The 12226-nt window shown below is 38.8% G+C and overlaps 1 protein-coding gene across 17 annotated transcripts in view; it reads right to left on the minus strand.

The window, feature by feature from the left end:
• CSGALNACT1 (chondroitin sulfate N-acetylgalactosaminyltransferase 1) overlaps positions 1-12226 on the minus strand; it is a 342341-nt gene that overhangs the window by 184593 nt on the left and 145522 nt on the right. For 11 of the 17 annotated variants that reach the window (XM_047856667.1, XM_047856682.1, XM_047856669.1 and 8 more), the window contains one exon: positions 21-114. The gene's annotated coding sequence lies outside the window, so the exon portion shown is untranslated. Of the gene's footprint in view, positions 1-20; positions 115-371; positions 391-432; positions 456-679; positions 813-1315; positions 1331-1428; positions 1500-12226 lie in introns of those variants that run through there. The other 6 variants (XM_047856672.1, XM_047856683.1, XM_047856670.1 and 3 more) reach the window with 6 other exon arrangements.

Raw genomic sequence — 12226 nt, forward strand, 5'->3', positions numbered from 1 at the left:
TGACAAAGAGACTCACTTACCTGTAAGTATAAGAAAAGAAGGTTAGGATGAAACTACATCATTCCTCCTCTGGGTAAAAATACCTTGGCTTCTCTTCTTGAAATGGAAAGGAATCTAAAACATAAAAAAATAAAATCAGATAAAATAAAAATAAGAAGTAGTAGCCCTTGTGATTTTCCATGTCTCAGCTGTAGGCGATATTACAAAATGGTAGAAATTTAAATTATTTAGGATGTAAAATACAATTCATTCCAGTATGGCCCCAAAATGCAGGATGGTATTTTCCCCTCCCTATTTTAATGGGTAAAATACAAAATATTTGTTCACACACGCGCGCGCGCGCGCACACACACACACACACACACACACACAAGGTTTAAATAACGGCGAAAGCTCCGTAGAAGCGTGTGTGAAAGCACAGTAGAGTCACACCGACTTGAGAAGGAACCTTTCCCCAAAACGCAAATCTCGCCAGAAAGAAACGTGCCCGCTGCCCACGCGCTGCTTCTGAACTCGCTCAGCCTGGATGCTCTGCGCGCACTGAAATCACTCAGGCTTCCAGGTTGGGGTCAGGAGTGAAAGTGCTGCCCCCCTCTGCAAGCACCGCGTGCAGCGCCACCACTATTTTTTTTTTTTTAATGGTTCCACGAAATGCAACGTTATAAAAGAGCAAATCCACCTGGAAGTTTTGCCCGAGGGGCAGAGAGGGTGGCCGCCGGGAAAGCCCGGATCTCCGGGGCACGCGTCCCCGGCTCGGCCCCTCGCGGCCCGCGCGCGGCCCCGCGGAATCCCGGCCGCAGCCGCCTGCGCTGCGCCCCGCCCTCGCTCTCCCCCTCACCGCGGTCCTGGCAGAGTGCTGAGCGGTGGGGTACGGCGGCCGCCCCACGCCACCCCTGCCTTTAAGGAGTTCCACTGGAGGCCACACGTGCGTCAACGAAGATAAAAGCGGAGGGAAAAAAGGTACAACCAAATCACTCTGGAAGCAAAGGCAGGGAAAATATTCTGGAAAGGGCCTACGCCCTCCTGTTAAATAAATGGTAACAATGTTATCCTCAATTAATTAACGCAGAGTCATCTTTCCCAAGAGTTTTCATAATTATGTCTCATCTGTCTTTCTAATTCAAGTAACAGCAAAAAGTGAAAAACACTATTGTTCCCGTTTCACATACAGAAATCAAAAAGGTCCGGAGTGGCTATACACGGTCAAAGAAAAGACTAAGAAGCTCCTAGAGCCTGCCACCACTTGTCCTTTCTCTGTGGGGACAGCCTCCTGGTGGCTAAGGTGGATCTGTCACATTTTTGTTTCTTCCCTCACCTAAGTTTGAAGGTTTTCTCTGAGGCATTGCCAGTAACGGTAACGATGTGAGGTACGTCAATCACTATACAAGTCAGGAGGCCATCTGTATTTGCACCCTCTTTACAGTTTACCTTGGGTTTAGGGTTCAAGTTCGCTGGGCCAGCCTGGGGCGGTCCTCTCACGGCCCAGCGCTGTGCCCTCCACCGCAACTTGGGCTGCAGCTCTGCCTCTTTTGGCTTTGTTCTCACAACCGGCACTTCCTTCCCTGCCTGGCTAATTAATCTATGTCCAAATGGAATTGCTGTTGGCAGAAAGGCAGCAATGCCAAAGTGGAATAATCACTTGGACCTGAATCTGAGTTGTTTTCCATCCTTGACAACAAATAATGTTATTCCAGAGCCTGCAGGCCAAGAGTTGAAATGAGTTTATAATTTGGCTTCCAATCTCACATTCTCATTCTCACCCACTTAAATTTTCTTTTCTGTCTTTTAGCATGCAGGGGGCAGCTTTGGAGGCTAAATCACTGACATGGTCTTTATTGATATCCTTAATGAATATTCTCTGCCATCTAAATTAAAAGGGGAAAAATCCACATCGTCCAAAACCATTCTTGTTTTAATAATGAAACTAAATAGACTGTGCTGCCTCCATACAATCATTAATAATCTAATTTGTACTTCTCTCTCCAGCAACCTGAAGAGAAACGTTCACAGGTTTTTCATCCACACACAGTAGTCCACATTCATCCAGTTTCTAAGTGCCCAGCCCTAGCAATGCCAAACTGCAGGGTAAGAGCCACAGGATGGCCCAGTGCCCTGCTCTTTTCCTAGTGAAAGAACTCATTAAAACTCTAATCCTTGGCTCTAGGAAGTACGCTGTCTCCTTAGCAGTTCCAAAAATCATGTTCCCCAAGAAAGCAATCATCTCAAGCTAGTGATGGAAAAGGAAAGAGACAGGAAGGCAGAACCACTGACAGGACTCCCTTAGAGATCCGGGTGGAAGGGGAATTAGCATCATGGAAAATTACTGAAGGTAAATGGAAGGTATGTTAGGGAGAAGTGGGTGTGTTCAACTGGACACACCCTCTATTAGAAGAAAGGCAGGGGACATGGACTATACACTTACAATGTGCCATGCACTGTTCATTACATAGGAACTCATTCAATCCCCACAACAATGCTATGGATATGTGTGTTGATAGTCCCATTTTACAAATGGGGAAAAGGAGGCTCAAAGGTGTTAAGAAACCTCCCTACTAGTACATGCTAAAGCCAGGATTTTTCTGACTTTAAAGCCAAAGCTCTAAAGAGAAAAAGGAAAGCAAGCCTTTACTACTTTTTCTATTGTGCAACACTGTCTTACCTGCAAATACTAGTCTTCATGTGTGGTTTTCTAAGAGAGTACAGGGCTTATAGGGGCTCATACTGAATTAAAGTGGTGGCCTGAAGATATGCCAAAGGTTGCCACTGAGGCCTTGAGAACATAGCCCCCTGCTGATCCCCTGAATCTCTCATCCTTTACAAGAAATCACAATGGCAAAAACACACTCTTGGATAAGTCTTCCTGAATATCAAAGAAACATACAATAAGAATGCGCTCAAAATAAAAGCTAAATCCAGGAAAGCAACTGTAGGTATATAGATAAAGTGCCTTGCTTTGTTCAATTCAGAAAATAGTTCTCAACAACACCCCTCAGTCTAAACATTTGTATCCAGGTCTGAGGTCCCCTCTCCTGTCACCTGATGCCTACTGTGATTTTGACAGTTTGGCCTAAAGAATAAGGATTATGGAGACACTTATGTGGCTTTGCAAGTTTTAGTTATGGTAAAAAGGCACGAGAAAGCAGATGTGCATGAGAGTGGCTGGGAGAACATCCATGGAAAAATCACATACTTGGATTTAGAAGTTCCCGGCAGTATTCTAAAGGTTAGGAAGTCTGCCCCATCTGACCCCCACAGTAATGAGTTTGACATACATTAATTTACAGTACTCCATATATAAGTCAGCTTTCAATCATATTAAAAGAAGACTAACCAAAATCAACTATTGAAAACAGAAATAAAAAATGTTGACAATGAGTTACACTGAGATCAATCATATTTTAACAATCTAGCAACCCATTCTATTCAATGTACAATCCTAAGTGAAAGTTCCCGGCATTTTAGTTTCTAAAGAGCTTCAAAACCACAATTGATCCAATGGTGCAATAATATCCATCTATGTGCCTTCAGCTCCAAGGCTTCCTCACTTTCATAAATGTCAATCTTTAAATCTTCAGTCCATCTACACCACATATATATCAGACTCATTGATTCCTGAAATGTGAGAAATAAGAAAGGAAGACTGGGGCACCTGGGTGGCTCAGTTGGTTAAGCAATAAACATTAAAAAGAATTTAAAAAAAAAAAAGGAAGCAAGGAAGACTAACAAGCCCTTTCATCATCAATGTGCCTAAAACACCAAAAGAAAAGCATTGAGACAGACAGAGACTAGATATGTGTCTGCCAACTCAAGCTACCTGTGAGATTTTTCTTTGTGCATATGTGGATAATAATATACAGTAAAAGCTTGGATTGCGAGTAACTTGTTCTGCGAGTATTGTGCAACATGAGCAAACATTTCTAATAAATTTTAACTTGATAAACAGCAGATGTCTCGCAATATGAGTAATACATGATGCCAACCTCACGTGATCACAACTAAGCCAATGGTTCTTGAAATTCGCTTTGATATATAAGTGCTTTGGATTACAAGCATGTTTCCAGAATGAATTATGCTCACACACCAAGGTTTTACTGTATATGTTTTTTTTTTAATTTTTTTTTCAACGTTTTTTTTTTTATTTATTTTTGGGACAGAGAGAGACAGAGCATGAACGGGGGAGGGGCAGAGAGAGAGGGAGACACAGAATCGGAAACAGGCTCCAGGCTCTGAGCCATCAGCCCAGAGCCTGACGCGGGGCTCGAACTCACAGACCGCGAGATCGTGACCTGGCTGAAGTCGGACGCTTAACCGACTGCGCCACCCAGGCGCCCCTACTGTATATGTTTTTAAATCTTGGTAGTAATGTCTTTTATTTGTATATATCAGTGGAGTCTTCTGTGGTACTGGAAGACAGAGAAGGGACAGTGTCAGGAACTGTGTGGACAACTTCTAAAATTATCTTTCTCAAGAATATGTTTCAGAAAAGAAAGTGCCCTTGGATACTGCACATCACAAATCACATGTAACTATATTCTTGACCATATTCTTGACCACATTCCTTCCACATTAAATAATTATACTGAAAATAGTATATTGTAGAGCACAACTGACTTTAAAAGTCATGAGTTTCCCAAAAAGTGTTGCTTTTCTATTATCCTGTGAAATGAAAAACAGTATCACTATGTCCTGATCTAGTATGTAAAGAAGCAGACTGAATGAGAAGATATCCCTTTATCTCTTTCTTATTCCTAATCCTTCCAGTGAAGTGGGTCACTCTTATTTTCTTCATTTCAATTTTTCATTCTGATAAATGGGGACAATCTCAGATACTATTAGCAGAACTATCAAGACCATGAACAAAATTGTATTGCTAAATTATTTGAAGTCTCTTTTAAAATGTATAGGTCTACTAACACCTTAAAGGGTATCAAATAATATTTTCCTCATAAAGACTTACCAAGTGCCTCCCAAGCTAGGCAGTGGGGTCCCTCTGGGGTCCCTGCTTGAGCCACCCTCACATTATCAACATGTGAACGGCTAACATGTTCAAGAATGAAATGATTCACATGCTAAACAGAGATCCAGGGGCGCCTGGGTGGCTCAGTCAGTTAAGCATCCGATTCTTGGTTTCAGCTCGGGTCATGATCTCACGGTTTATGAGTTCAAGCCCTGCATTGGGCCCTGTGCTGACAGTGCCTACTTGGGATTCTTTCTCTCCCTCTCTCTCTGCCCCTCCCCTGATTGCTCACTCTCTCTCTCTCTCTCTCTCTCTCTCTCTCTCTCTCTCTCTCTCTCAAAATAAATAAACTTTTAAAAAAAGATTTAAAAAAATAAACAGATCTAAATAATCTACTCTTAGAACAGAATGAAAGACAGACTAATTTGAACTGGAGAAGATCACAGTTATATCTAGTCTCTTGGAAAGAAACTGCATTGCTCTGTTTGCCATTAGTTGTGAGACCAATGACCTAAATCAGTTACAATACAGACAGTTGATGTACCTCCATAAAAGAGAGCTATTTTCCAGCACACGGTCTGCAGTGCTGCAGTTACACTCACATGCAATTGTTCATTTTATTAGACATCCACTCCTAATACATTCTTCTGGGCCAGCCCCACCCCATTAGATACTGCAGCTGTTGGGCATGGGCTAAATACCATCACAGATACTAATGAGGCATGAACAGTGTTTCAGGGAGATCTGCTGTACTTAATCCCGCACAGAACAAGAGATTTGGATTTTCATCAATCAGGGACTGACTGAAAGTTTGTGTCCCTCCCAAAATTCCTATGTTGAAGTTCTAATCCCAAGGTGATGGTATTTGAAGGTAGGGCCTTTTGGAGGTAATTAGGTCATGAGGGTGGAGCCATCATGAGTGGGAGTAGTGCCCTTAGAAGAAGAGGCCAGAGAACTATCTAGCTCTTCTCTAGACATGTGAGAACGCAACAAGAAGTCAGCTGTCTGCAACCCAGAAGAGGTTTCTCACCAGAGCCCAACTATGCTGACACCATGGTCTTGGACTTCCAGATTGCAGAAATGTGAGAATAAATGCCTGTTGTAGATAAGCCACCCAATTTATGGTGTTTTGTTATAGCAACCCAAGCTAAGATACCATCTTAAATGCACTACTGTGAAACTTTAGATAAGTCCGTAACTTCTTAGCCTGTGTCTCCAAGTCTGTAAAAGGGATTGGCCCAAGCTAGTGATTCTCAGTGAAGGAGGATGATCTTTATCTGTTGCTTCCCACCCACACTACATTCTTATACACCCTGTACATAAGAAGATATGTTACAGCTGGGGACAAGCTGCACAGACACGGGCTGAAGATCCAGGACAGCATTTAGACTCAGATGCTAACACTAGGGAAGGGGGCTTTAAAAAGGACCAGCTCAAAGAAGATACAATGGTCAAGAAGTATAGCTCATCAAGGATGCAATTCCCAGGCAACAGATCCCTATGTAGAGAAGCTCAAAGAGAACAAATCATACAGCCCAACTCCTTACACACCAGCAAGCCAGTCGCAACACAACAGCAACATAGGGAGTGAGCTTGTGGTTCAGAAATCACAGGTCTGTCCCAGTGCTGCTATTAAGTTATTATGACCTTGAGCTAGTCACCTATAAAATAAAAGTTGGGACCAGATTCTCCAAGTTACCTTTGAGTACAGAAACCACACCTTCTTTTCACTGTTCCATATAAACTTCTATCTGCCACTAGAATGGTCTTAAAGAATAAAATCTTTAAGGTCAGTATACACATCCTCCACTACAGGCTCGGTTTTTAAATTACTGCATTCCCAGGCTTCTTGGGCAAAGTAAGCACTCAGGACAACTGCCTAGGACACAAGTTTAAGAAGTAGAATGAGTAAAGTTTGTTTTCTCTGCCTTTATGACTCCCTCTGGCTAAATTCTACCCTCCACACTGACAAGTCTTGGAACTTCTGGCACTGAGGCTTGATCTATAGTATTCATAGGGCTCATGACACTGTGATAGATGAAGAAATTAAATCTTTCACCAAACTTGAATGGGCATTTTGAATGGTAATTTTTATCTTCTTCCTTCCCAGATGCAGGAATGTCAATAGTTGAGAAATCCCATGGTGTTGGTAAAAAGTCATTATAAAAATGGACTTGCCTCCTAAACGATCTCTCATTATTTTGCAAATGTATTACTTTTGCCGTATCAATTTTTAGTTTATTTCATGTTATGCTCCAGTTGCAAGGGAAGTGAGAACATACTGTCCACATTTTCAAAAAAAAAAAAAGACCGTAACATTAACAGAATAAATATTTCACCGTAAAAATAAAAACTGTTGCAAATATTTATATAATTGAATTTATTCAGTCAATTCACTGGGTTAGGCCAATGGAAGTATGCTTTTTTTTAATACTGAGAGTCAAAGAGACAGGAGGAAATTTTAATCTCAACCTGCAAATAAATAAATAAAAATACTGCTTATAGACACCATTTTTTAAAATGTTCATACAGAATGCAAATGGGTGTTACTTTCAGGGAACTTACAATTGCTGTATAGTATTTTATATGTATACTGGATAACAATGAAATAGAAAATAAGAACATGAAACACAGACATTTCACCAATTAATAGTTTCAAATCATCAAAATCTGTTTTTATGCCACATCATGGCCAGTTAAGCAAGACAGAGGTAAAGACTGCACAAAGAAAAAATTATTGAACACTCAGCAATAAGAATAAATGTGCAATTGACACATGAATCAACATGGATGATAATTATGCTGAAAGCCAGACAGCATATAAAAAACATACAGTATGATTCCATTTAAATAAAATTCTAGCAGATCAGTGTTTGGCTGAGGATGGGGGTAGGGGATGGGGAGGGGCCCAGAGGTACCAAGATGGTGGGATTACCGAGGGGCACACAAAAACACTGCTGTTGATGTATATGTTCATTTTCTTGATTTTGGTGATGGTTTCATGTGTATATCAAAATTAATCAAAGTGCATACTTTAAATATGTGGTTTTAGTACATATCAATTATACCTCCTAAAGCTATAAAAATTGAGAGACAAAAATAGGGGAAAAAATGTAAGACAGTAGTTAAATCTGGGGTAATTAAGATAGCTGTTGGATGAAAAGCTACAGAAAATAAATTAACACTAGATCCATAGAAGACTACCAGAGAAAGATTTCTGATTGTTGAAAGTTTCAGGAAGTTTACAATCCCAAAAAAGTCTTTCTAAGCACCTAAGGGCCATGCCTAGATAATACTCATCCATCCCTCAAAAAATAAAAAAGTTCTTATTTCTTTAAGACTTTTGACAGAAATAGGTCTAACTATCCTCAGAACAATAACAATAGCAATAACATTTATTGAGCACTTGCTATAAACCAGGTCCCCATCTAATGGGGTATCCCATTTAATCCTCACCTAAGGGAACTAAAAGATAGATACTATTATGATCCTCCATTTTACAGATGATACCGAAATTCAAAGAGGTTAAATAATTTGCTTAATGTCATCCACCATCCCAGCTGTGGAGCTGGGATATGAACCCAGGTGGTCTGATTCCAGAGTCAAGCTCTTGAAAGTAAACTTCTCTCCCACTACCAGACAAACAGGATTCTGGAATAATGAATGCTATAGATCATGATTGCTGACTCACACCTCTGATGGCGTCAAGAAAATCTTTGTGAATTAAAGAGCTACATTTCTAAGTCTGAAGGCTAATCTTTTGTGTGAAAAATGCAGAAAAAGTCAGTAATGAAGTGATGATGGAATGTAAGGGCAATTTCAACAAGGTGGAGCAGAAAAAATAATAGCCAGAAAGCAACAGACTTGGTTTTGGCCATGTCCTCACTGGTGACTATAACCTTGGGCAAGTCATTTCTCCCCCTTGGGTCTGTTTCCTCTTTGGCAAAATTAAAAGTTTGGACTAATCGATTTCTAAGATTCCTTCCAACTCTATGATCCTTGCCAGTCCTCTTTTGGGGAATCTTCCTTGCACTGTGTAACTTGGGTCAAAAATTTTCCACGACACCAAACACATTTCAGATACAAAGCTGCCTCCATCCCCTAAAACACCCAGACCCCTCCCACACAGAGCAAATTCCTCCATTATTTCCCAAAGGTATTCTGTTCTAAACAGACAACCCCAAAGGAAGGCCCAGGGGAAGGCAAAGGATCCCTCCACCCGGGCTCACCATATTCTGTGCACTCTGACAGCCTTTCACTACAAAACCACTAACAAGTTGATTTAGGCCTTCCAGTGATGAAAAGGAGGTACCCCATCACCCAGCACCTCATTCCATCTTCCCTGTGAAGCTTCTGACATCTGAGATGATCCAAAGTACTTAGTATGTTACGGCTATAGGTGTCCGATTCCATTTATTTCCACTCCTGTTGGTTCTCTAAAGTGGCTATTCTCTCTTCGCACTAAAAACACATCATTTTCTCTTTTTAAATGATGGATTTTGTGACCCTTTGGGGAGACATAAAAAAATAGGAGCAACTAAATAAGGCAATTGTAAACCATTTCACCATCTATAAAACCTTCTACTTTATCACAAAAGAAAAGAAAGAAAAAGCAGCTGGAAAAAAATGCAGCTGATAGGGAACTTGATATCCTTAAGAACAACTTCTCTCATGAATTTTCATCTCCATATTTTGGCATTTTAGCTGACTTGGAAATTATTTCTAGGAAAAGCATTTCTTGAGAGTGATAACTCCTTTCACAAGGCAATGGTGAGCAACCTCTTAAATATTATGAGGAATACAATGTCAATTTTTCTACACCTATATACCTGCTGTACATTTTTATTCTATATTTCATACACTATTTTCATAGATACTGTGTTCTATCTCAGAACATGTGTTTATTTTTATTTACTCACTTAACAATCATTATACTATAATAAACCAAAAATTAAAATATAGATCACTTTTCCCCAGAAATTTACAAAATTCACTTCCTTTATCATTGCACAGGCATAGGTATTATGTGGTTGTGTTCACTGAGTGTACACTATTTTCTAATTTTTTGCTTGAATTCTCCATATATCTACTTAGTCCATGTATCTGTCATTTTAAATGGAACAATATTCCACTGCATCATTAAAAGGGTTTAATTAGCCATCTTTCAGTTAGTTGTTCCCACACATTATTATAACCTAGTCAAGCATCTTTAAATAAATAAATTTTGTTCTTCCTTTTGGAGTTATTTCCTCAGGCTATAATCTGAAAAGTGGGATTAACAGTTTAAAGATCATAATTATAAACTGGATGGTTTTTATTATAAATTGCCAGATGGCTCTCCAAAAGAGGTATTACCAGCTTGCATGTCAACAGAAAAATAGGAGCCTGACTTTTTCTTTATAGTCTCCTTAACACTACTGAGCTTTCCTGGATTTATTAATTTTGGGATGATTTTAAAAGAACGATGTAAAATCTTTTAGTTCTTTGAATCTGTCATATATTTTGTTTAATACTCTTACTGCAACTTTTTTGTAATCTGGCACACAAATGCCAGGTGCTTTATGTGCCTTTTAACTCATTCAATACCCCTGACTGCCTTATAAAGCAGAAACCACAAATTTTATTTTCACTAAGGAAACTGAGTCTCAAAAGTTTCAATAATGTGCACAAGATTCCAAGGCTAATATTTGATGTTCTCAGGATTTAAACTCACTATCTACTTTCAGTGAATTCTCCACTACACCATCCTGCCTCATAGCTACAATCTTTAAAAATCTTGCCAGTTTTTCTTTTCTCTTCTTTTCTTTTCTTTTCTTTTCTTTTCTTTTCTCTTCTTTCTTCCTTTCTTCCTTCCTTCCTTCCTTCCTTCCTTCCTTCCTTCCTTCCTTTCTTCCTTTTTGGTTTAGTTTTCCTATTTATTGAGGGATAAAATACACAAGTAGAATGATAAAAGTACTCAGTGAATTTTTGCATACTGCTATACAGCGTAACCAGCACACAGATCAAGATACAGAATCTCATCAGCTTAGTACCTTTTCTTTTTCTTACTTTTTAAACATAGATTGTTTTTGTGTTTGTCATTCTTTATAGGGCCTTCCTGAAGCTATGAAAATAGGTACTTAATAAACTTTGTTTAATTATTGAAGATTGGAGCTATAAGCGACCTCAGAGATTATGTACTCCAACCTCTTAAACTTCCATATATGGAAATTGAAGCCCAGAGGGAAAGTGACTTATCCAAGATCTAACAATGCAGAGCTATTTCTATCACCCCATGCTTCCCTCACCTACCAAGGGCTGGTTGCTCTCCAGCTCCCTACATTAAAGACATAGTGAGAGGTGACAAAGAAGGAATGGTACATAACAGAGAAAGAGTACCTGGATAAAGTTGTTTTTTTTTTTTACTATTTATTTTAAGTTAGTCTTGAAGTACCCAAAGGGTCTAATTGATAGAGAAATGCTCATTAAGCTCACTTTACTATAAAGTATACATGAAAGTATAACGCTTGAAATCAAATGAATTTTGTCCCTCAGAATAGTCTACTTGAAAGAATAAACACTGATTCCAATAATCTGCTATTCCTCATGACTTCTTCTGAATGCCCCCTTTTAGATGAGCTTGCAGAGCTAATTTGAGTCAAATAAATAAACTAATTTTATTTTTAAAACTACAAAATTAGCATCAAAAGAATAAAAACTGGATGTGTGCCTTTTAAATCACTAGAAAGAAAGCAAAAATAGAATCCATATAACAGAAGCAAAGAGAATAACAAGAGGCATATAAAGAAGAAATGTTTTTTTAATTGACAAAAAGATCAAACCTATGAAATATGACAATAAATGTAAATGGGTTAAACATCCCCAACAAAAACAAAGATTCTCAACATCCAATGATATGCTGTTTATAAGAAAGGTCTAAAGCCAAATGACTCAGAAATCTAAAATAAAAGGAAGAGCAAAATGTATCTAGAAACAAAAATGAAAAAAAAAACTTTGGATGGCAATATTTACATTAAACAAAGCAGAATATAAGGCAAGAACATTTAACAAGACAGAAAATATGTGAAACATTTCAACCTCACTAATGATAAAAATTCCACTTTTACATAGTTTAACTTATCAAACTGACAAATATATTTTAATTTATAATATTTTTTATCATTGTGGATACAACCAAATAGACATCCATATGCCTTTATTATAAAGACAATAGGAAAATGGATAGTACAATATGGATATATACTATGGAATAAAATTACCCACTAAAAA

Source organism: Prionailurus viverrinus, chromosome B1 (assembly GCF_022837055.1).
Source record: "Prionailurus viverrinus isolate Anna chromosome B1, UM_Priviv_1.0, whole genome shotgun sequence".
Lineage (NCBI taxonomy): Eukaryota > Metazoa > Chordata > Mammalia > Carnivora > Felidae > Prionailurus > Prionailurus viverrinus.